The sequence below is a fragment of the Arvicanthis niloticus genome, chromosome 19, assembly GCF_011762505.2.
Source record: "Arvicanthis niloticus isolate mArvNil1 chromosome 19, mArvNil1.pat.X, whole genome shotgun sequence".
NCBI lineage: Eukaryota > Metazoa > Chordata > Mammalia > Rodentia > Muridae > Arvicanthis > Arvicanthis niloticus.
This window is the reverse complement of record NC_047676.1, coordinates 38,648,476-38,672,838: the sequence shown is the minus strand read 5'-3', so window position 1 is coordinate 38,672,838 and position 24,363 is coordinate 38,648,476. Positions and strand designations below refer to the sequence as shown.

The 24,363-nt window shown below is 35.6% G+C and overlaps 1 long non-coding RNA gene across 1 annotated transcript in view; it reads left to right on the top strand.

Annotated features, from left to right (window-relative positions):
• Window positions 1–22,934, top strand: part of LOC143435081 (uncharacterized) — a 37,001-nt gene extending 14,067 nt beyond the window's left edge. The window contains exon 4 of the long non-coding RNA XR_013105061.1: window positions 14,286–22,934. This is a non-coding gene — a long non-coding RNA (uncharacterized LOC143435081). The remainder of the gene's footprint in view (window positions 1–14,285) is intronic.
• Window positions 22,935–24,363: the final 1,429 nt, after the last annotated feature.

Genomic DNA, 24,363 nt, shown 5'->3' with positions numbered 1-24,363 from the left:
TCAGTAAACCAGCCAGCAACAGATCTTCAGTATTTTACAGTCTTAGAATGATAAATTAGCATTCAAGGGCTTTTCCTTTCCAGGTTTCTATGGCAACCCCTGCACCACATACTCATTAGAAAGAAGTTCTGTTTAATTGATCTACTAATGTATTGCTTAATAGTAACTGTTAAGCAGTCTTTTGTTTCCAGGTCATATTTAGGGTTCACGTATTTGCATAAAAGCATTTCGTTAGCTGAAACCAATCATTACTAGCAATTTTCTTTCTTTAGTTTAAAATAACTAAACCCTCATTGAGATTTTCTGAATAGCAAATATTTATATCTTGGAGAATAGGCCTTCTGTACGAGCTTGGCTGGCTTGTTTCTGTGAGCAGCAAGAAAATTACAGAGCTTGAAAATGTTAATCAGTGAAGACAAAAAGAAGGTGTCTTTTTCTCCAGTTGAAATGCAAATTTACAGTGACGCTAACTATAGGCCATATCCAATATTTGATGACAAAGTTGTAATGGATAAATATAATTTAAAATGCATAGTAGTTATCCACTGCATAACTTTCACTAATTAGAATTTTCATACATTCCAGTCAGTGCAATGGAGACACTTCAGCTGAGCTGTTCCTTGGGCATCTAGCTTATCTGAAGGATCAAGCGTAAGAAGCACTTGTCAAGGCTTCAAATTAGCCTAGCCTTAAACACTACTATGAGTGAAGATTCCTTAAGTTCATTGAGAAAATGTGGCACTGTGGCATTTTCAAATAGATATTGAACTATATAACCAGATGCATTCTGTGTAATAGAAGTAACTAAATATCTCAAGTCGTCCTTTCATCAATAACACTATTGCCAGTGTAGTGGTGAAGTCAAATCACATGTTTACGAACTTGTAAACTGCTGAGGAGACTCACTTGCTATCACTCATGTACATGCAATATGACAATAGACTCTAAATATGAGATGATTTTAAGAAAATAAGTGACAATGTTGTGTGTAGCGGGTGTTGATTGTGTCATGTTTGTGTGAGAGTCTGTGAATGTGAGAGCCAGTGCACTTGAGAGTAATTAGTAAGAATCTTCCTCTACCCCACAGAGACTTGATGATGTACCAGGGTGGGGAAATGCCCAGGGGCCCCCAACCTTTCAGAGGAGAAGGGGAGGGGTGGAGGAAGGACTGTGGGTAGGGCGATCATGAGGCAGGCAGTGAGAGGGTTGCAAAGTGAATTTAAAAAATAAAAGACTCTTCCTCTACTGCTTTCTGTCTTACTGTCTTGAGATTGTCTCTCATCCCAAAGGTTATAGCTTCAGCTAGGCTGGCTGCAATCTGCTTTCTCGGGATCTGCCTATCTCAATGCCCCAGTGATAATGTCACACGTGTGCACAGATATTTATGGCTTTTGAGAAGGATTGTAAATATGATTCCAATTGAAATAGAATCATATCGTTTCCCTTCTCAATTCATTCCTAGTCCCTCTCAACTATTCTCCTCTAAAACTCTCCCATGTCTCTTCCACTTTTAAGTTGATATCATATATATGTATGTGTATGCATATGATGTATATGTGTATATAATATTAACAATATATATATATATATATATATATATATATATATATATATCCAATTTCCATGTTTGTAAAATACGAGCACACACACCTTACTGAGTCTGATTTTGATGTGTGTATATAGTTTCAGAGCCGCTCATGATGCAATGGACAAACAATAAAGAGACTTATCCCTGAGCCTGAGACACGTTAATTTGTCCTCTCCCAGAAGTCATTTATCTGCCTTTAGTTCTTTGCCTAGAGGTAGGATTCTGTGAAACTTTCTCTGTTCCACATTAACATGTCTGTTGATATTGTACTGATACAGTATTGCTTATGCAGTCATTTCTAGGAGAGACTGTTGCACAGCAGACTTTCTGGGATTCTGGCTCTTACAATCTCTCCAACCCTTCTCTAAGATTTTTCATAGCAATAGACCCAGAACTATAGTGTAGCCAGGCTCCACGTAATCATTCGACCTCATCTGTGGTTCTCTATGATGATCTCGACATACTGTAAAAAAAGAATCTTTGACAAGCAGTGCTAGCTACACTTATCTGTAGATAAAAGTATAAGATTTACAATGTAGTAATGACGTATGCTCATTTAGCAGAGTGGCAGCTGTAGACTCTTTTCAAAGGTCCCTGGCTTCTCTAGACCTGGGAAGCTGTCTAGGTTTCCAGTATTAGGTATGACTTCACTCCTATTCAGTAGATATTAAATGTGAGTTTCACTTAATGTGCATTTCTTTCTATGATGATGATTGTCTTGAATCATAGAGATTCTAGCTGGATCGAATTGTACATTTGCTTCCTTCTCCTAGCACCTTGCATAGTGTTTTCTAGAACCATAAAACCTGGATGGTAGAAAAGAGGCTTAATTATCTGTCTTGTGCCCAGAGTGTGTGGTATTTAACTATAAAAGCCCTTAACTTCTTAGAGGGATCAAAGGGTTATGAACAGTACACACACACACACACACACACACACACACACACACACGTTCAAATGGTTCTTCAGAGTAGCCCAAGTGACTCTCAAAACAGTATAAATGCCATGCATAGCTTTTTATGTGTTAACGGTTGACTCAAACTCAGATTCTGACACTTAAAAAGCAAATCCTCTTACACACCAAACCATCTCCAAGACCCAAATAATATTATATTAATTAAATAGACATATTAGTTTCTATTTTATAAAAGATTCATTAGGAAACTATTTGTACATGACTATGATAATTGACTTTAAACTGTGTTCCATACTGAACTTTTTAACTCCAGAGGCTACTCTCCAGTCTCTCTGGTGTGTATCGATTTCTATTAGTATTTGGGTCAATTCTTACATGGATCTTACCAGCTGCCGCTCATTTTCCTGCCACCATTTAAAAAACACTTTCCCTTGCAAACAAATTTTATACATTCTTAGCTCTAGTGTTAGTAGTTGGTTATATAGAAGACAAATATAAAATGTAAAGAAAAAGAAGTCACTTTACATGGACATTGGAGATGAATATTCCTATGATCAATTGTATATGTACTAGTTTTAGCAAAACAGAAATTGTCCAATTTCTTTTAATTTATAAGACAATAAAAACCATTAATTGTATTTATGAAATAGCATAAATTGTGCACTACACATTTGTCACCTTGCTATATTTTCTGACATAATTCTTACCATTAGATAGAAATTACTAATGAGAGTTCTATAATACATAGAGAAGCATTTTCAATATCTCACTTTCCTTCAGTAAAATATAGATAAAGAAGCATATCTTTAATAAAATGATTATATAGAGCAAGGTTGAGAAGTGAATGAACGATATATTTACCACACTTAATGAACATAATGAAAAATAAACAAACAGCATTCTTCAGGTCAGAAATGAGGGTACTTGAGTAAAATGGGGCACTTAAAATCAAGGAAATTATTCACTTTTACTCATTAAAAAATTGTATATAGCCACTGGAGTGCAATAATTTTTTCATCAATTGAATAAATGAAAAAAGAATTCATGCACTGTTCAGTAGCCATTATTGATAATATTTTTAATGGATCCCAGAGAAAACTGGTGTGATAAATATTTTGATATCCATGGCTGAGGTTAGTTATTTACATTTTCCGTGATATATGATGAGGTTAAAGAAAATATTAACTCTAACAGAAGGACAGCATGTTTATTTTGATTCTTTTAAATTGTTTTTAAAATTTAATTTATGAATGACAATGAGAAACCACATACCATCTACCCTGCTTATCAGTATTTACATTTTGGTTCATAACAGTAGCAATATTGAAGCTATAAAGTAGTAATGACATTTTTTTAGGGTTGAGTCACCAAACAGGGAAAACTTTTTTAAAGGATTGCAGCATTAGGAAGGTAGAACACCACTAGTTTAAATCATACATTTAAAGTTAAAGAATAAGTCTTAGCTTAAAAATGGTATACATATAAGAAGGACACACTCAAAAGGTTAAAGTAACAGATACATAGAGAATAAAATAGATCCAAGCACTGCATACAGAATAACTTCCATAATGATAGGCTTAAAAATTCAGGAAATAAGAAGAAGCTGTGAATGTATAGACAGGGAGCAGAATATTAGTGTCTAGAAGCAAGTTTAAGGATATGTAGGCATTAATGCTGAAGGAGAAAACACGCACTTCAAAAGATGTTTTGTTTGAGTGGTTTACAATGTTAGTAGAAGACAGAAGAAGGGTTCACATTTGAAACAATTAATGATGATTCACAGGACTCAGATAACTGTTTATAAAGTAAACACACATAGGAATTTGAAATTGTCAAACTATCAAATAAATATTAAAAATATAGTGTCAACCTATTCTAGTATAAAATGTCAGCTTGATAAAATTTAGAGTTACCTAGAGACATATCTATTGGGCATACCTGTGAGGGACTATCTAGATTTGGTTTGCCTTTGGATATGTATATGAGGATTTTTTTTTTTTATTAGATTAATGGAGGCAGAAGAACCACACTATTTCATAGGTTGGATACTGGAATAAAACAAAAGGGAGAAAAAGAAAGAATGCCAACATCCATCACTGTGATTCCTGAGTGCAGATGTTGTGTGAGCAGTTTTTTCAAGCTCCATTAACTTAACTTCCCCGGGATTTTATCATTAATCATCTAGTAATGATTGAATATTAATTATTCTTCCCATTGCTAAGAAAAAAAGTACATGATGAAAGCAACTAAAAGAAGTGAGCGTTTCAAAACTATATGTTCAAAATGTCATCCAAAATAATAAAACACACATACACACACACACACATTAGGGCATTCGTGACTCAATTGGGCTACTTCTGTTTCAGTTTACATTTGCTTTTTAAAGAATATCGACCTTTCATAATAAATACAGGTAAAATTCAATATTTCAAAATAAAAAAAGCTTTTTCTATTATGCTTTTATGTTAATATGTGCATCTATATCTATCTGAGTAGCAATATTTCATTTTCATGGTAATTAAAACAAAATCTCTTTTTATTGGATATTATATTTACATTTCAGATTTTATCACCTTACCCCATTCTCCCCACCAGCAAGGAACCTCCTATCTCATCCCCCCATCTCATCCCCCCTTCTCATGCTTCTATGAGGATGTACCGCCACCTACCCCTACCACACTCAAATTTCCCCCCACTTGGTGTTCAGCCTTCATGGGACCAAGGAGCTCCTCTCCCACTTATGCCCTAAAAGGACATCCTCCCCTAAATATACAGATGGAGTCATGGGTCCCTCCCTATGAGCTCCCAGGCTGGTGGTTTATACCCTGGGGAGCTCTGGTTGGTTGGTATTATTGGTCTCCTCATGGGGTCACAAACCCATTCATCTCCTTCAGTCTTCTCTCTAACTTCTCCATTGGGAAACCCTTGATCAGATCAGTGGTGAGCTTTGAGCATCTGCCTTTGAATGCATCAGACTCTGGCAAACCTCTAAGGACACAGCTATATCAGGCTCTTGTCAGCATGCATTTCTTGACATCCATATCAGTGTCTACCTTTGGTGACTGCACATGGGATATATACCCAGGTGAAATGATTGCCAGACGGCCCCTCCTTCAGTTTCTGTCCCACACTTTGTCTCCATATTTCCTCCCTTGAGTACTTTGTTACTCCTTCTAAGTGGGACCAAGGCATTCACACTTGGTATTTCTTTTTCATAGTCTTCATGTGGTCTGTGAGTTGAATCTTGGCTATTTCAAGCTTTTGTGCTAATATCTGCTTATAACTAAGTAGATACCATGTGTGTTCTTTTGTGATTGGTTTACCTCACTCCGGATGATATTTTCTAGTTCCATCCATTTACCTAAAAATTTCTCAAATTCATTATTTTTAACAGCAGAGTAATACTCCATTGTGTAAGTGTACCACATTTTTTGTATCCATTCCTCTGTTGAAGGACATCTGGGTTCTTTTCAGCTTCTGGCTATTATAAATAAGGCTGCTATGAACATAGTGGGGCATATGTCCTTGTTATATGTTGGAGCATCTTCTGGGTATATGCCCAGGAGTGGAATAGCTGGATCCTCACGTATGCTATGTCCATGTTTCTGACTAACCGCCAGACTGATTTCCAGAGTGGTTGTACCAGCTTGCAATCCCACCAACAATGGAGGAGTGTTCCTCTTTCTCCACATCCTCGCCAACATCTACTATCACTTGAGTTTTTGATCTTAGCTGTTCTGACTTGTGTGAGGTGGTATCTCAGGGTCGTTTTGATTTGCATTTCCCTGATGACTAAGGATGTTGAGCATTTCTTAAGGTGCTTCTCAGCAATTCGAGTTTCCTCAGTTGAAAATTCTTTGTTTAGCTCTGCACCCCATTTTTACTAGGGCTATTTGGTTGTCTGGAGTATAATTTCTTGAGTTCTTTGTATATCTTGGATATTAGCCCTCTATCGGATGGAGGATTGGTAATGATCTTTTCCTAATCTGTTGGTTGCCGTTTTGTCTTGTTGACAGTGTCCTTTGCCTTACAGAAGCTTTGCAATTTTATGAGGTCCCATTTGTCAATTCTTGATCTTAGCGCATAAGCCATTGGTGTTCTGCTTAGGAACTTTTCCCTTGTGCCTAGGTATTCAAGGATCTTCCCCACCTTCTCTTCTATTAGTTTCAGTGTATCTGGTTTTAAGTGAAGGTCTTTTATCCACTCGGATTTGAGCTTCGTACAAGGAGATATGAATGGATTGATGTGTATCCTTCTACATGTTTACCTCCAGTTGAACCAGCACCATTTGCTAAAAATGCTGTCCTTTTTCCACTGGATGGTTTTAGCTCCTTTGTCAAAGATCAAGTGATCATAGGTGTGTGGGCTCATTTCTGGATCTTCAATTCTATTCCATTGATCTTCCTGCCTGTCTCTGTACCAATACCATGCAGTTTTTATTATTATTGCCCTGTAGTACAGTTTGAGGTCAGGGACGGTGATTCCCCCAGAAGTTCTTTTGTTGTTGAGAATAGTTCTCACTATCCTGGGTTTTTTGCTGTTCCAAATAAATTTGCAAATTGCTCTTTCTATCTCTATGAAGAATTGATTTGGAATTTTAATGGGGATTGCATTGAATCTGTAGATTGCTTTTGGCAAGATGGCCATTTTTACTAATTTAATCCTGCCATTCCAGGAGCATGGGAGATCTTTCCATTTTCTGAGATCTTCTTCTATATCTTTCTTCAGAGACTTGAAGTTCTTGTCATACAGATCTTTCACTTGCTTGGTTAGATTCACTCCAAGGTATTTTATATTATTTGTAACTATTATGAAGAGTGTCATATCCCTAATATTTTTCTCAGCCTGTTTATCCTTTGAGTATAGGAAGGCTACTGATTTGTTTGAGTTTATTTTATATCCAGCCACATTGCTAAAGTTGTTTATGAGGTTTAGGAGTTCTCTGGTGGAAGTTTTAGGGTCACTTATGTATACTATCATATCATCTGCAAATAGCGAAATTTCGACTTCTTCCTTTCCTATATGTATCCCTTTGACTTCCTTTTGTTGTCTAATTGCTCTGGCTAGGCCTTCCAGTACTATATTGAATAGGTAGGGTGAGGGTGGGCAGCCTTGTCTAGTCCCTGATCTTAGTGGGATTGCTTCAAGTTTCTCTCCATTTAGTTTGATGTTGGCTACTGGCTTGCTGCATATTGCTTTTACTATGTTTAGGTATGGGCCTTGAATTCCTCATATTTCCAAGACTTTTAACATGAAGGAGTGTTGAGTTTTGTCAAATGCTTTCTCAGCATCTAGTGAGATGAACATGTGTTTTTTTTCTCCTTTGAGTTTGTTTATACAGTGGATTACATTGGTGGGTTTTCGAATATTTAACCATCTCTTCATTCCTGGGATAAAGTCTACTTGATCATGATGGATGATTGTTTTGATGTGTTCTTGGATTAGGTTTGCAAGAATTTTATTGAGTATTTTTGCATCAATATTCATAAGAGAGATTGGTCTGTAGTTCTCTTTCTTTGTTGTGTCTTTGTGAGGCTTAGGTATGAGCATAATTGTAGCTTCATAGAACAAATTGGGTAGTGTTCTTTCTGTTTCTAATCTGTGGAATAGTTTGAAGAGAATTGGTACTAAATCTTCCTTGAAGGTCTGGTAGAAAACCATCTGGTACTGGACTACATTTTTTGGTGGGGAGACTTTGAATGACTGCTTCTATTTCTTTAGAGGTTATGGCACTTTTTAGATGGTTTATCTGCTCCTGATTTAATCTTGGTACCTGGTCTCTGTCTAGAAAATTGTTCATTTCATCCAGATTTTCCAATTTTGTAGAGTATAGGCCTTTGTAGTAGGCTCTGATGATTTTTAAAAATTTCCTCAGTTTCTGTTGCTATGTCTCCCTTTTCAGTTCTGATTTTATTAATTTGGACACTGTCTTTGTGCCCTTTGGTTAGTCTGGCTTATCTGGTTTATCTATCTTGTTGATTTTCTCAAAGAACCAGCTCCTGGTTTTGTTGATATTTTGTTCTTTCTGTTTCTGCTTGGTTGATTTCAGTCCTGAGTTTGACTATTTCCTGCCGTCTACTCCTCTTAGGTGTATTTGCTTCTTTTTGTTCTAAAGCTTTCAGGTGTACGGTCACGTTGTTAGTGTATGCTTTCTCCAGTTTCTTTTTGTAAGCACTTAGAGCTATGAGTTTTCCTCTTAATACTGCTTTCATGGAGTCCCACAAGTTTTGGTATGATGTGTCCTCATTTTCATTAAATTCTAAAAAGTCATTCATTTCTTTCTTTATTTCTTCCTTGACCAAGTAATCATTGAGTAGAGCATTGTTCAGTTTCCAAGTGCATGTGGGCTTTCCATTGTTTTTATTAGTCCTTAGTCCATAGTGGTCTGATAGGGTGCAAGGGATTATTTCAATCTTTTTGTATCTGTTGAGGCCTGTTTTGTGACCAATGATATGGTCTTTTTTGGAGAAGATACCATGAGGTGCTGAGAAGAAGGTTTATTCTTTTGTTTTAGGATGAAATATTCTATAGATATCACTTGAATCCATTTGGTTCATAACTTCTGTTAGTTTCATTGTGTCTCTGTTTAGTTTCTGTTTCCATGATATGTCTGAGAATTGGGGTGTTGAAATCTTTCACTATTATTATGTGAGGTGCAATGTATGCTTTGAGCTTTAGTAAAATTTCTTTTATGTATGTGGGTGCCCTTGCATTTGGGGCATAGACGTTCAGAATTGAGAGTTCATCTTGGTATACTTTTCCTTTGATGAGTATGAATTGTTCTTCCTTATCCTTTTGATTACTTTTGGTTGAAAATTGATTTTATTTGATATTAGAATTGCTACTCCAGCTTGTTTCTTGGGAGCATTTTCTTGGAAGATTGTTTTCCATCCTTTTACTCTGAGGTAATGTCTGTCTTTTTCACAGAGGTGTGTTTCCTGCATGTAGCAAAATTCTGGGTCCTGTTTATGTATCTAGTCTGATAGTTTATGTCTTTTTATTGAAGAATTGAGTCCATTGATATTAAGAGATATTAAGGAAAAATGATTGTTGCTTACTGTTATTTTTGTTATTAGAGGTAGAATTATGTTTGTGTAGCTATCTTCTTTTGGGGTTGTTGGAAGATTACTTTCTTGTGTGTTCTAGGTTGTAGTTTCCCTCCTTGTGTTGGAGTTTTCATCAATTATTCTTTGAAGTGCTGGGCTGGAGAAATGGCTCAGCCATTAAAGGCTAGGCTCACAACCAAAACAAAATCTCTTTTAACAAATTCCCATATTGTTATTTTATGTGTTAAATGATACATCCAATTAGCTTTTCTGAGATTTAGTCTCAGTTATTAAATTTGTGTTTTCTTTACTTAAAGAATACTTTTATCTATTTTGTATGACATGTGGTTCAGTAGTGTCAGAACATGGGCAAAAGAATGAAGCATGGTGAAGAATGCCTTTGAGAACTGTAAGGGAGAGTTCCAGTGGAAAAAAAGCAGAGGACCTTTTACCTCAGGTGTATTTTATTCCCTTGGTTGTGATTAATGCCTCCTGTGACAAAGATTTACACTCAATTTAGAAGACATGTTTATTCTTGCTTGATGTCAGTTCATAGCTATAGAACTCCAACTTGGTCAGTGTACCCTGAATATGAATATGGCTTTCTGTCTTGCTTTTGTGCTTTTCCACATAAAATCTATAGTCCATGCCTGGTAATTTTGTTAAACTTGCTTTGCACTGAGAAAGTTCTGAAAAGGGGTAATCTGCTAATATTTAGTATATGCTTACTGACATTTGTTTAACATGTTTTCCCGACCATGTTTTTCTAAACTCAAAGAAGCTTCTTCTGATCATTGCTTTCTTTTTTACATTTGTGTATAAAAGCACACTGCATCTGAAGGTTGCCCACCCCATTCTTTTAGGCCCTCAGGTCCCAGATTCAGCCGATAAAATCAAAGCAGGGAAGTTAAAATATTGACACGCTAGCAGATTGATATTCAAACCTTTTCACTTATACTGTCACTATGGATGAGGTATTTAAACCATTCAGACAGTACATTTCTTATAATTTCTATTATGGGGAAACAACATAGTATCTTAGAATAGTCTATTTTAATCTTATAATTAAAATAAGGTATGAAGCATCATTGTCAAAAATGGCAATGCCCCTTAGTGTACAGAATTGATCAGATTAAATAGTGAAATTTCATCCATTACAGGCTGGATCTGAAACAGATAACAATCATTTTAGTTTGTGACAATATCTCTCTCTCCTTTTTGTCTATTGTTTTGATATTCTGTATATGTCTGGTGATTTGGTAGATTCCAGGTACACAGCCTAAGCAAACCGGATAATGCCCTTTATACCTCTTACCTTCTGTATAGCTCCAGCCCCTCAGTGGTACAATACTATAACCACTGTTGTTTTGAAATAGTGACATATAAGGAACTACTCAGAAATCATTTCCTATGGCTTTTTCCTTTTTTTTTTTTTTTTTTTTTTTTTGTAACCTGTTTCTTCAACCATCCCACTCCCATTGTGAGATAAAAGTGAAATATGCCCAATAGCAAGAGCTAAAAGAAAGGCTTTGCCAAGTGGTTTCTGGGTTCGCTTGCTGGTACTCTTAGAGGGTTTGCATGGAGACTCTGTAACCTGATCAACAGAAATCACAATCTAGGTCACAGCTTTGCAGCTGCTGCTGGCATTAAGATATTGATTCTCAACTTGTATGGCCCTTTGATGTCGCCTAGTACATTGATGCAGAGAAAGAAATTCAGCGACAGCTTGTGCCAGGCATACAATAAAAGGTGTATTTCTTTGTGGTAAAGATGTGTGCAAATAGAATTAATTTTGATAGCATTTAGAAGAGATGGTCTTTCTATTCTTTATATTTATTTTAACTTAATGTTCAGATTATATGAACTGTAAAAATTTTTCCACAGTGTTTAAAAAAGCTCCCTGGGACACATTATATGATTTTTCTTTCTTATTTTCTAAACTATTTAACTCAGTTGGTATTTTTGCCTCTATAGGTACTTTGGCAGTGAGCATAACATGCTTATTTGAGTCTGGATTAACCAATTTTTGGCAAACATTCTCTACAATTTATGATTTTGTTTTCCCCTTTTACTAATGACCAGGGTAAAGTTTACTTCCTGAAAATATATTCATGTACTTTAAGAAGGATCAAGATAGTTTGAGAAGAGCTATTGAAAGTTTGAAAAATACATGAGATAAGACACATTACCACTTTGCTGGAGATACATTTCCACTTCTGAGATAGTTTGAATAAAATGACTCCCAAAGACTTAGGGGTTTGAATGCTTGGTCCACAGGGAATGGCATGATTAGGAGATGTGGCCTTGTTGGAATAGGTGTGACCTTGTTGGAATAGGTGTGGTCTTGCTGGAAGAAGTGCGTCACTGTGGGGGCAGGCTTGGAAGTCTCTGATGCTCAAGCTACTTACAGTCTCCTTCTGCTGCCTGTGGATCATGATGTAGAACTCTCAGTTCCTTCTCCAGCAGCATGTCTGCCTGCATTCAATCATGTTTCATGCCATGATAACAATACAATAAGCCTCTGAAACTATAAGCCAGACGTAATTAGATGGTTTCGGTTTGTTTGTTTTTAATAAGAGTTGTCATGGTCATGGTATCTCTTCCCAACAATAAAATCCTAACTAAGTCAGGTTCTTACTAATTTATGTAATTTTTTTTATCACACTTAGTTTTACTTCCAAGTACTCACATATAATTTTACATTTAATAGAAAATATTTTGTCTGAAGGACCTGAGAATATATATGTATGGGTTACTTTTCATCCACAGTTTACATCTTATTGTTTCGGCTTCACTACAGGGTGCCATTACTCCATGGCACAATGTGATTTCTCTTAATGAATTTGCATTTTCATCAAATTAACTTGCTATACTGTTTATCCTTTAGTTTTTTTGGTTAGCAAAATTATTGTACTAGTATATTTGTTTTGATTAAACAAGATAAGTATGACTAATCTCTAACTTTAATCTTTAACTCTCTTAAAATAACATCAAAGATTGGGAAATATGTAAGTAATATTGTTCAGTTTAAGAATTAATTTCACGTGCATCACATTCTGAATAAAACTTGTACTCTTTTGAGGGGTCCTCAATTTATTTACTTGAAAATATAACCTATACTTGCTATATAGTTTTTTAATTTTCTTCTATTTATTGCTGAAAATTATCTTGCCATATGTATAAGTTATATGTGCCTCTAGAACAATATTTATAGGACATAGGTTTTCCACATAAGATTTAAACATAAAGTATTGTTTTAATAAAATACAATTAAACTGGTTAAGGTGATTGACTCTAAAATCCATAACAGAAGCCATCTCCAGGTTCCAAATGGTGGAAAGAGACATAAATCCAGTAAGCTATACTTTGGTCTCCACCTGCACCTGATAGTGCACACACAAACAAAAACACATGAGCACACACACACATACATACACTGAGAGAGGAAAAGATGGAAGTAGGAAGGGATGGGGGAAGGGAAGGAGCAGAAGAAGTAAAGAGGGAGAGAGACTTAAGATGTTTTGATAATTTCATATATGAATATTATATTTTGTTATTATCAAACTCCCTTGTACCTTCTAATCCTTCTGTGCTTCTCCCATTCCTTCTGAAATTTATGGTTTCTTATTCTTTAATTATAAATGTTACATATACATTTATGTATATAAGTTTATAAATACAAATTCTGAGCCCACTTACTGTTACTCATATGTATTTAAGTCTGATATCTTGGGATTGGATTACCTACCACCAAGGGGCAAGTCTATGAAAAACAGTTTCTTCCTGTCTCAGACACCATTGATTTTTCTGTAGCTGTGGGAGTAAAGTCCTCTAGGACAGGGAAGTTGGCTCAGATACATTGGTCATCCTGATAAGCACTTAGAAACAGTGATCACAGGAGTATTCACGTAATTGGGCTTAAATGCCTTGCTTATTCTTTGACTATTTGTGTTTATTGTCTTGCTGGTTCCTTGCTTATTTGCATCTATTGTATTGCTAGATCCTCAACCTAGAACTGACCATAATATATGCATGTAATTAAAATGGTACAAAAGCAAAAAAGAGGAAGAGACATGGGATAGGGGGTTCTAGGGAGGGAAAATGGGGAAAGGGGATGACATCTGTATTGTAAATAAATAAAATATTCAATAAATTTTTAAAAAAAAATTTCCCCATTCTTAGCAGCATGTCAATTGGTGTTTAAAATTTTTAGTAACAGAAAATACCACCATGACAGAATGTTGTAGTTTGCTTCATATAATATGTTTTGATGTGTTTTGACATCAGAAACTATTTATGCCTGCCTTCCAAAACCATGAACATCATTTCATTATAATAAGACCAGCAGAATGAATGGAAATATGTAGCCTCTACGGTGGGAGGTGGGGGGACCCTCTAGGAAGTCCTAGAGACCTAGGAGGTGAGAAACTCTCTGGATTCACTGGATGTGACCTAAGCCAAAATGCCCAACAGTGGGGAGAGGGAACTCATAGAGTCCACCTCCAGTAGATAGGCAGAGCCTCAAGTGGAGGAATGAGGTTGCCAACCCGCAGTCAAAATTCATGACCCAGAATTGTTCCTGTCTAAAAGAACTGCAGGGATAAAAATGGAGAAGAGTCTGAAGGAAAGGTGCTCTAGTGACAGGGCCAATTTGGGATCCATCTCAAGGCTGGGAGAAGGGGGAGAGCAGGCACCAAGGCCTGGCACTATTACTGATGTTATGATGTGCTTACAGACAGGAGCCTAGCATGGCTGTTCTCTGTGAGGCCCAACAAGCAGCTGACTGAGACAGAGGCAGATACTTACACCCAGCCATTGGACTGAAGTCAAGGACCTCTGTGGTTGAACCAGGGGCTGGTTTGAAGAAGCTGAAGGGGAGGACAACTCCATAGGAAGACCAGTCTCAACAAACTTGGAACTCAGGAAGCTCCCAGAGATTGAGCCACCAACCAGGAGCATACAAACCCAGTTAAATGCCCCTGGTACTTATGTAGCAAAGGACTGCCAGGTCTTGCCTTAGTGGGAGAAAATGAACTTAATCCTCCAGAGACTTGAGTCTCCAGGGAAGGAGGATGCCTTATGGTGGTGCTATGGCGAGCACCTTTTCAAAAGTCAAGGGGGAGGAGGAATTGGATGAGGAACTGTCTGAGCAGAGAGTTCTACATTTTGATCCACAGGCAGCAGAGGAGACTGCCTTCCAAAGGCAGCAAGGAGGAGGTTCTCATCTGCACTGGATGGGGGGTGGGAGGTGGGGAGTGGGGGATGGAGGATGGGGAGGACTGAGCATAGGAGGAGACCTTAAAGCATCCCTATAGAGTAACACACTTCCATCAACAAGGCCTATAGAGTAACACAGTTCCATCAACAAGGCTCACCTATTCCAACAAGGCCACACCTTCTAATAGTGCCACTGTCTATGGGACAATCATATTCAAACCACTACAATGAATAACAAGATATATGTTACATATTGCAATATAGCATGGGTTCAATTTCACATGGATTTGGGAAGACATGTTACCTTTCTGGCACAACTACTAAAATTATGGGAAAGAAGAAACAATGGACTTAAAATGACTGCCTATAAGAATTTTCCCTGAAATTTATACCAAATCATAACTATGTAGTCCTTATTGAGGAAAGACAATTTAGTTGATTTGTTAATTGTTGTTTTAGTAGGTGTTTCTGGTAGTCTAGTTTATTTTAAACACAGTCTGACCTCTAAGCACCTATGAAAATTGAAAAGGCAAAATCTAAGATTATTTTTTTATAGTGAAGCTTATGACAGTATTTTTCCAAATAATTTATTTTAAAATGTAACAAAGGGTAGACCTATCTGCTATGTTAAATAATGCCACATTTTCTGAATGTTCCTTAAAGATATATAAAAACTAATATAAAATTTTTGAATTGAAGTATTTAATTGTGTATTTAGATATACTAGAAAATAAAATAATGATCTATATGTACACAACAATGACACTTTTATATCTATAAAACCAAACATATATAAGATTTAGAAAATATTTTGCAGGTATAATATAAACAAGAACTAGGAAAGGAGTAATCTAAATATAGTTATCTAAAATAGTTGGCTGATTGTCTTAGTTTTATATTGCTATGATAAATCCTGTGACCACGAGCAACTTGGGAAGAGAAAAAAATATTTCACCTTACAGTCCTTCAGGGCAGGAATCTGAAGACAGTAACTGAAACAGAGGCCACAAAGGAAGGCTTCTTACCAATTTACTCAGTCTGTTTTCATGTATAATCTATGATCATCTGCTTAGGGGTAGAGCTGCCCACAGTGAGCTAGACCTCCCCACATCAATCATTACTCAAAAAAAAAAAAAATGTCCCTCACACTACCCTAATTGCCTATAGGCTAATCTAATACAGGCAATTCCCTGGTTTATAATCCCAGTTTTTAGATGACTTTATCTAGTGTAAAATTCCTACACACACACACACACACACACACACACACACACACACACACTCAAACCCCAAAACATAGATCCATTGCATAATCAACTTAGAATAGTATGCATTTTCTTTATATCTTTACTATAAAGGTTCTAATTTATGCAAAGCCAAATAGAGAAATTTTCAGTGAGGAGCATAGGGCATGCGTCTTACAAATATACTGCTTTAGCTCATTTACATCAAGACACTTGAGAAATTGCTGACACCAAAGGGCAGAAAATATAAATTTAGATCTAAGACCATGAGAGAAATATAATGAGAAAACTAGTTGACATGCATGGAGCATGCTTATGTTCATAGATTTTCAAAGTTATAAGATAATAAGATAATAATAGAGACTGGAAATTGTTGGTATGTTTTGTGGAATGTTTTGAATATAATATGAACAACTTATTTTTTATATTTTCATAAAACACACAAAATTCTTTCAAGTAAACTCATTAACCACACCTATAAAATCAACTTGTTAGATTGTCTGGGAGAAAGCCATGATTTTACTATCTATTCTGTAGACAATAGTTTTATCATTTGATTTTATTTGTTATCCAATTTTATTACTTTAAGCTGACTTTGTATTTACCTTTAACAAGAGAAAAATCTTTAACATCAAAATCTTGTTACGGATTTCTCCAATTTATTTATTTAAAATTATATTATATCCATTACAGAAAATAGTAACCTTAGTGAATTATCAAGTTTATTGGTTAATTCAATTTTATTATGCTAGTATAAGCATGAACTCTAAAAGAGTATGCTCTAAGATCAAAAATAGACAAATGGGACCTCATAAAATTACAAAACTTCTGTAAGGCAAAGGACACTGTCAGTAGGACAAAACGGCAGCCAACAGATTGGGAAACGATCTTTACCAATCCTACGTCCAATAGAGAGATAATGTTCAATATATACAAAGAACTCAAGAAGTTAGACTCCAGAGAATCAAATAACCCTATTAAAAATGGGATACAGAGCTAAACAAAGAAATCTCAACTGAGGAAACTCGAATGGCCGAGAAGCACCTAAAGAAATGTTCAGCATCCTTAGTCATCAGGGAAATGCAAATCAAAACAACCCTGAGATTCCACCTCACACCAGCCAGAATGGCTAAGATCAAAAACTGAGGTGACAGCAGATGCTGGCAAGGATGTGGAGAAAGAGGAACACTCCTCCATTGTTGGTGGGATTGTAAGCTGGTACAACCACTCTAGAAATCATTTGGGTGGTTCCTCAAAAAATTGGACATAGTACTACTTGAGGACCAAACTGTACCACTCCTGGGTATATACTCAAAAGATGCCACAACATATAACAAGGAAACATGCTCCACTATGTTCATAAAAGCCTTTTTTATAATAGCCAGAAGCTAGAAAGAACCCAGATGCCCTTCAAAAGAGGAATGGATATAGAAAATATGGTACCTTTACACAATGGAGTACTACTCAGCTATTAAAAACAAAGACTTAATGAAATTCTTAGGCAAATCGATGAAACTAGAAAATACTATTCTGAGTGAGGTAACCCAATCACAAAAGAACACGCATGGTATGCACTCACTGATAAGTGGATATTAACCCCAAAGCTCAGAATACTCAAGATACAATTCACAGACCACATGAAGCTCAAGAAGAAGGAAGACCAAAGTGTGGGTGCTTCGGCCCTTCTTCGAAGAAGGGAACAAATTACTCACAGGAAGAAATACAGAGACAAAGTGTGGAGCAGAGACTGAAGGAAAAACCATCCAAAACCTGCCCCACCTGGAGATCTATCCCATATACAGTCACCAAACTCAGACACTATTGTGGATGACAAGAAGTGCTTGCTGACAGGAGTCTGATACAGCTCTCGAGAGAGAGACGCTGCCACAACCTGACAAATACAGAGGCAGAGGATGCTTGCAGCCAACCATTGGACAGAGCATGGGGTCCCCAATGGAGGATTTAGAGAAAGGAATGGAGGAGCTGATGGGGTTTGCAACCCTATAGGAAGAACATCAATACAACCAACCAGACCCCTCAGAGCTCCCAGGGACAAAATCACCAATCAAAGAGTACACATAGAGAGACCCATAGCTTCAGCTGCATATGTAGCAGAGGGTGGCCTTGTCAGGCATCAGTGGGAGGAAAGGCCCTTGGTCCTGTGAAGGCTCAATGCCCCATTGTAGGGGAAGGCCAGGGAGGGGAAGCAGGAGTATGTGTCGGAGGAACATCCTCACAGAAGCAGGGGAAGGGGAGATGGAATGGGGGATTCAGTGGGGGAACCAGAAAAGGGGATAACATTTAAAATATAAATAAAAAATATTTAATAAAAAAAGAATTATTAGCATGATCAACTTCTTAAGTTTTTAAAAAATAAAATATAAAAAATTATTTAAAATAAATGTAATACCTTATGAAATTTAATTAAACATATTAGCTGTTAAATCCAACTATATGGATTGCTACATGACATTTTCTATGTAAAATAACAATGTATCCTAAGACAAATTCAAAAAGATAGGAATGTGGTAGGCAATTAGTGAAACAGATTCTTAAGGTATGGACATACCCCACATCAACAACAATAATGTAGACGAAACAAAAAGAAGATAAGAGTTAACACATTGTTCTTATTAATCAGTGATGAACAATTTGAGGAAGAAATACTGTTGGATTATCACCCAATCATAAAATAAATATTCATTACTCTAATATAAAATGATTTTGTAATAAGACAGAAGGCAATAAACAAATATCTTAGACATGAGAATTTAAAATATTTTTTGTAATTATTCTGTGTTCCTCAAGAAGTAGAACATAATTCCTCCTATATTGACCTAAATTGAATTTCTATTGAAAATTCAGGATCATAAGAAAAGGGAAGCCAGGCAGTGGTGGTGAACACTTTAATTCCAGCACTTTGGAGACAGAGGCAGAGGCAGGTGGATTTCTGAGTTCTAGGCCAGCATGGTCTACAGAGTGAGTTCCAGGACAGCCAGGGCTACATGGAGAAACCCTGTCTCAAAAAAAAAAAAAAAAAAAAAAAAAAAAAAAAAAAAAAAAAAAAAAAAAAAAAAAGAAAGAAAGAAAGAAAGAAAGAAAAAAACAAAAAACAACAAAAAAACAACAAAAAACAAACAACAAAAAACAAAAACAAACCAAAAAAAACCCTAAAGCAAAAAGCAAAAAACAAAAAAAAAAGCCAAAAAAACTAAAACAAAAAACAAAGACAAAAAAACCCAAAAAAACCCAACCCCCACAAAACTAAAAACAAACAAACAAACAAAGAAGGAAAGGGAATTGCTCAGGCTTTAATGTAGAGAAATTTCTCAAATGTTTCCTTAAACCAGTTTTTAAAATCTCATCCCAATAATGATAACTCATAGCTACAATAATTATTTGTAATAAAAAGTGAAAAAGAATAACATCTCACCTTTAAGGTCCCCAGATGTTCCATAATTAAAAATCAATATCATAAAAAAACAGTTAAAAATATTGGCTATGTGGCCATTGGCAGACATTCTATAAAATACCTGGTCAGCTCTCTGAGCACTGATGACTGTCAATACAAAACAAAGACAAAGAAAAAAATTCAGAGCATGGAGGAGACATGAACTTGAATGCAGTTTTGAATTCTGGATGAGATGCTGCAACAAAGGAGGAGCATGAGTCTAAAACTGAAGAAACCTGAATAATGAGACGATGAGTTCCCACAATGTAATGGCCTTGACTCTTGATTTTTGGTTGCCTGTGTGTTCAGTTGGGCAAGCAATGTGTTAGACAATAGTTAACTAGTACCAAATTGATAGTTACCACTGATTCAATGTTTAAAATCTATGTAAAAGTTCTTTCCTGATTTGTTGATTCTGTAAAAATAATTTGAACATATATGGTATTAAGTATGAAATTAAATGGTATAATACTCTAAGCCAGTTGTTTTCAACCTTCCTGATGTTGCAACATTTTAATATAGTTCCTCATAAGTGATGACCACTAATCATAAAATTACTTTTGGTGCTATTTCACAACTATAACTTTGTTATTGTTGTGAATTGTAATGTAAACATCTGTGTTTTCTGATGATCTTAGGCGAACCTTGTAAAAGGGTCATTTAACACCCAAAGGGGTCAAAACCAACAGTTGAGAACCACTGTTCTAAGTTATGAAGTAATTGTGATGGTATTTTTTCTGTAGCATATGTAACCGAACAGTTATTAAAAATGACAAACATAAAATGAACAACTAAATGTAGAAATAGAGCACTTATCAAATGTCAAGTCCACGGTTATTAGTAGAACAAATTTAAAAGCGAAATAAACACTTTTTTCTTTTAGATTCATCTGTACTCATTCACAAATGAGATGAAAACAGGGCACAGTCAGTCTTGGAAACGAAGCTTGGAATCTCCTTATTCTTTTCAATTAGCTCTCATCAATTAAATTCATGTTACTCTGGGGATGTAAAATAAAAAGAATATATGCTAGTCAGTTAACCTTCCTAGTCCAACTCTTCCTATTATTTCTTATAATGAAAAAAATAAAATTAAAGTACAAATTATATGTTCATAAACAGAAAAAAGTAAATATTAAAACTTTCAAAAAAAATCTTATAGCATTTAAAGGTGGTGCAGATTCATATGACTTCAGAGGAACTTTTGTTTTGAATGAAAAGCATATATTCCAGAAAAGTCCTTAAAGATAAATATATGTGTGTATATAATAAGTCATCCCAACAGAGCAAATCTGAGCATAGAAATATAATAAGTTCTAGAAGGGGAGACACTCAGTTACCCTTGAGGAAATATAGAATTAATTCCAAAAACATTTTGAGAGAGCTCACTTTTGAATGTTATATTTCTATTTTTAATAAAGATAGGTATAAAATTATTAAACTGTTTATATCTTAATATTTGAAAAGTGTTTTCTTGTGAATGTGCAGCTAGTAATGCAATGAATACAGTATTTATTATTGTGTACTTTCATTCTATTTTTTCTGGATAATAATAATTAATATATAATTAAGGGATGCACAATAAAATTTTGCTTATACTGATAATAATGTAGGTGATCAAAAGAACCATATTAGCTTATATTGCATATCTGTTTTGATTAAAAACCTTATACTCTAAATATTAATGAGCTGCAGGAAAAAGGCCATTTTTATTTAAAGTAAGAGGTTTTTATTTATTTTAATTTAAAAGAAAAATCTGGTTTTCTGTCAATCACATTCTGTTAAAATATTTTCAATTTGATCCATTTACTTTTAAAAGTCTGTCCAAATGACTTACGTTTTTACAGTCATTTCCAATAGTATATTTTTATGGAACTTTAGCAAATTACATGGATATAAAATTTATATGCATTTTAAAGTAATTCTGCCACTCTTAGTTTACATAATTAAATATTTTCTACATGAGATAATAACTTGATAATGTGAATTTTTGTTTTTTTATTCTGGTAGACAATATGATGTTATGTAGTATTTCTAATAATGAATCTGGAAATGGGATTAAAATTGCAAATTCTCAAACTGTCCCCTTAGTATTTTAAAGCACTTTATTTGAAGACACTTCCTTGCATTAGAGATAAATTTTTAATGTGTTGGAAAAGCTCTTATATCTTTAAGAGTAGCGAACCCCAAAATAGCATGAGCTTATGGTCTCTCCCAAGTACGCTGGGGGAAGAATAGAACATCTGTATCTTATGTGCTATTAAAGTAGGCTCCTTTTTCCATTCAAGATTCTTTCTAATATTAAATAAATTATGAATGTACATGCAGTATATGAGTTATCTATCATCACTGTAGAATCTTGTCAATATAGCTCACTAAGGAAAGCAAGTGATAAATACACGAAGACTAAGAGAAGACACATATAAAATACATACAAAACACTTCATGCTTTAGATTTTGATTTACTGACAGTTAAGAAGTATTGATGCTAGCCAAGAATGAATGTACACTCTTAGTTAAAACATCTTTTGAAATTAAAAGCAGAATGACAAAGACTAATAGACAATAGACAGAAGACATTACTTTTGAAATCTGAGCTAACTTATAGTTATCTTGATAATTTTAGTAAGGGGCACTGAATCAATAGCTCAATGATTTCAGCTTTTTGGAGACTGTACAATTTTATCTTACATGATCTGTAAAATGCCCAGTGGCAACAACTTATAATATAAATGCATGACTGTGAAGAGCTTGGGTAGAAAATCTACTAAAATGATAAACAACTATTAGTTTGTATATGTTTGTTACGTGATTTAGAAGTAAACTTCTAGATGGATTCTCGGAAGTTATTCATCACAGTATGCATGGACATCCATCAGTGCGTCAGATGCTTGCCTTCCCTGATATCAGAGGTGTTCAGGAATGTTAGACACACTTTTATTTGGGATTTTAAGATGATGACTGGTTATTCTTGAAGCATCAGCATATACTTGTACTGCTATAAATGTAGTTTACAATTATAATTTGAGCATTACTTATATGCATGTTCCCAGATTCTGAATATATTTCTCCTATACTATTTTTATAGAGATTTTGCTTTCACATTTCAAATCTCTCATCTTGACCACACTGACCACATACTCACCTGAAGCAATTATTGATATATGTAATTAATTTAGTTTTGTGTTTATTTTTTATTTATGAAATGTTTGTTATTATAAAGTAATATTAATTACTCCTTAAATATTAAAAAGTAGAATAAGAGAAACAGGTATAGCTTACTCAAAGAATGCTTGTCTACAATGAACAAATTCATGATTCCTAACTTCTAAATTCTGAAAATCAAATAAGCAACATGTGATACTTAAATATTTATATTGGGAGTGTATTTTAAGTATAATTTTTCAAACTAAAATGTAATTATTTTTACTTCTACTTTTTCAAATAATAAACGATAAGCATTTATTTCCAAATTTTGTAATAATTTATAGGAAGAAACATTGATCTTGATGACAAGCTTATCTTCTTACAAATATTTCCTATTCATATACACAGATTCTTTTCACAGCAGTCAAGAACTGTTATAGAAATCTCAACTGTTCAAATTGCAGAAAATATCTGGTAATGGGGTGCCCACCCTCACTTGACACATCTCAATAAAATCCAATCACGCAAGGCTCAGAGTTCATCACAGAAGAAGGGGTAGAAAGATCTTAAGAACCAGGGGACCAGGACTTCTTGTGCTGTAGTGTATATTCTATACATGACAGAGAAGCTGTACCTCTCTCTCCCTTCCTCCCCTCCCCTCTGTGTGTGTGTGTGTGTGTGTGTGTGTGTGTGTGTGTGTCTGTACAGTTATGTGTGTGTGTGTCTGTGTATGTTAGCATTCTGGTCTCTCACCTAAATGTTCTCCCCTCCCAGACCATCTACTCACTCCATCACTTTGTCACCTCTATTCTCTCCTATAGAAATTTACAGACCACCATCTACCACGACCACACACTGTCTCCTGTCCACTGTCTGTCAACATCGGAGACCATGTCCTCCTATCCCCTCCAGACCATCAGCCCTCACCCTTCTCCCCTAAATGGCAGGGCCCTTTTAAGGTAATTCTCACGACCCCAACAGCTGCTAAACTCGAGGGACTCTCTCATTTGGTCCACCTGTCTCCTCTCAAGTCTTTCATTCCTCCACCTAAAAATGACACTTCTTCAGACAGGTTGACCCTAACAGGACTGTGCTCTGTTAAGCTCTAGAAGACACTGAGACCACCTATCTTGTCTCCAATCCCAGAGAATCAGACTCCACTCTGGCAGCTGTGCTTGACCTCACTGGATTAGTCATGGGTTTCTCGTCCTCCCCCTGCTGTTTGTTTCCATCCAGGATAGCCCTTACATCTGGAGATTCGAGGTTCAAGAAGCACACACAGATAACAGTCTTTCTAAATAGATCCAGGAAACTGCTCCATAGCCAGATGCCAGGAACAGATCCAAATTGCTGTCATCCCTGTATACGTTATCCCATCTAAATATTATGATCTCTATACTTTCTTTCTCTTTAACCAGACAAAAGAGTATTGTAGAAAATGGTCAGACAAATATGGGGACTGCCCATATTGGTCTTGTCAGATACATATGCTAGGATCACAGACCAATCACTTTTCTTTCAACACCGCAAGACACTCTTTCTCTACATACAAGACCCATGGAATCCCAGGTGGGAGACAGGAGTTGTTGGCAAGCTCTACCGCAAAAATCAACTTGGGTCCCCAGTAAGTACTATCCGCATCCAGAGAAAATATGTCTCAATTACCCAACCTCTAGATATTGGGAAAGCAGGAGAAGTAAGCAAACACTCCTCCAAGGTCCTTTCTTCTTTGACATCACCCCTCATAAATGGCAT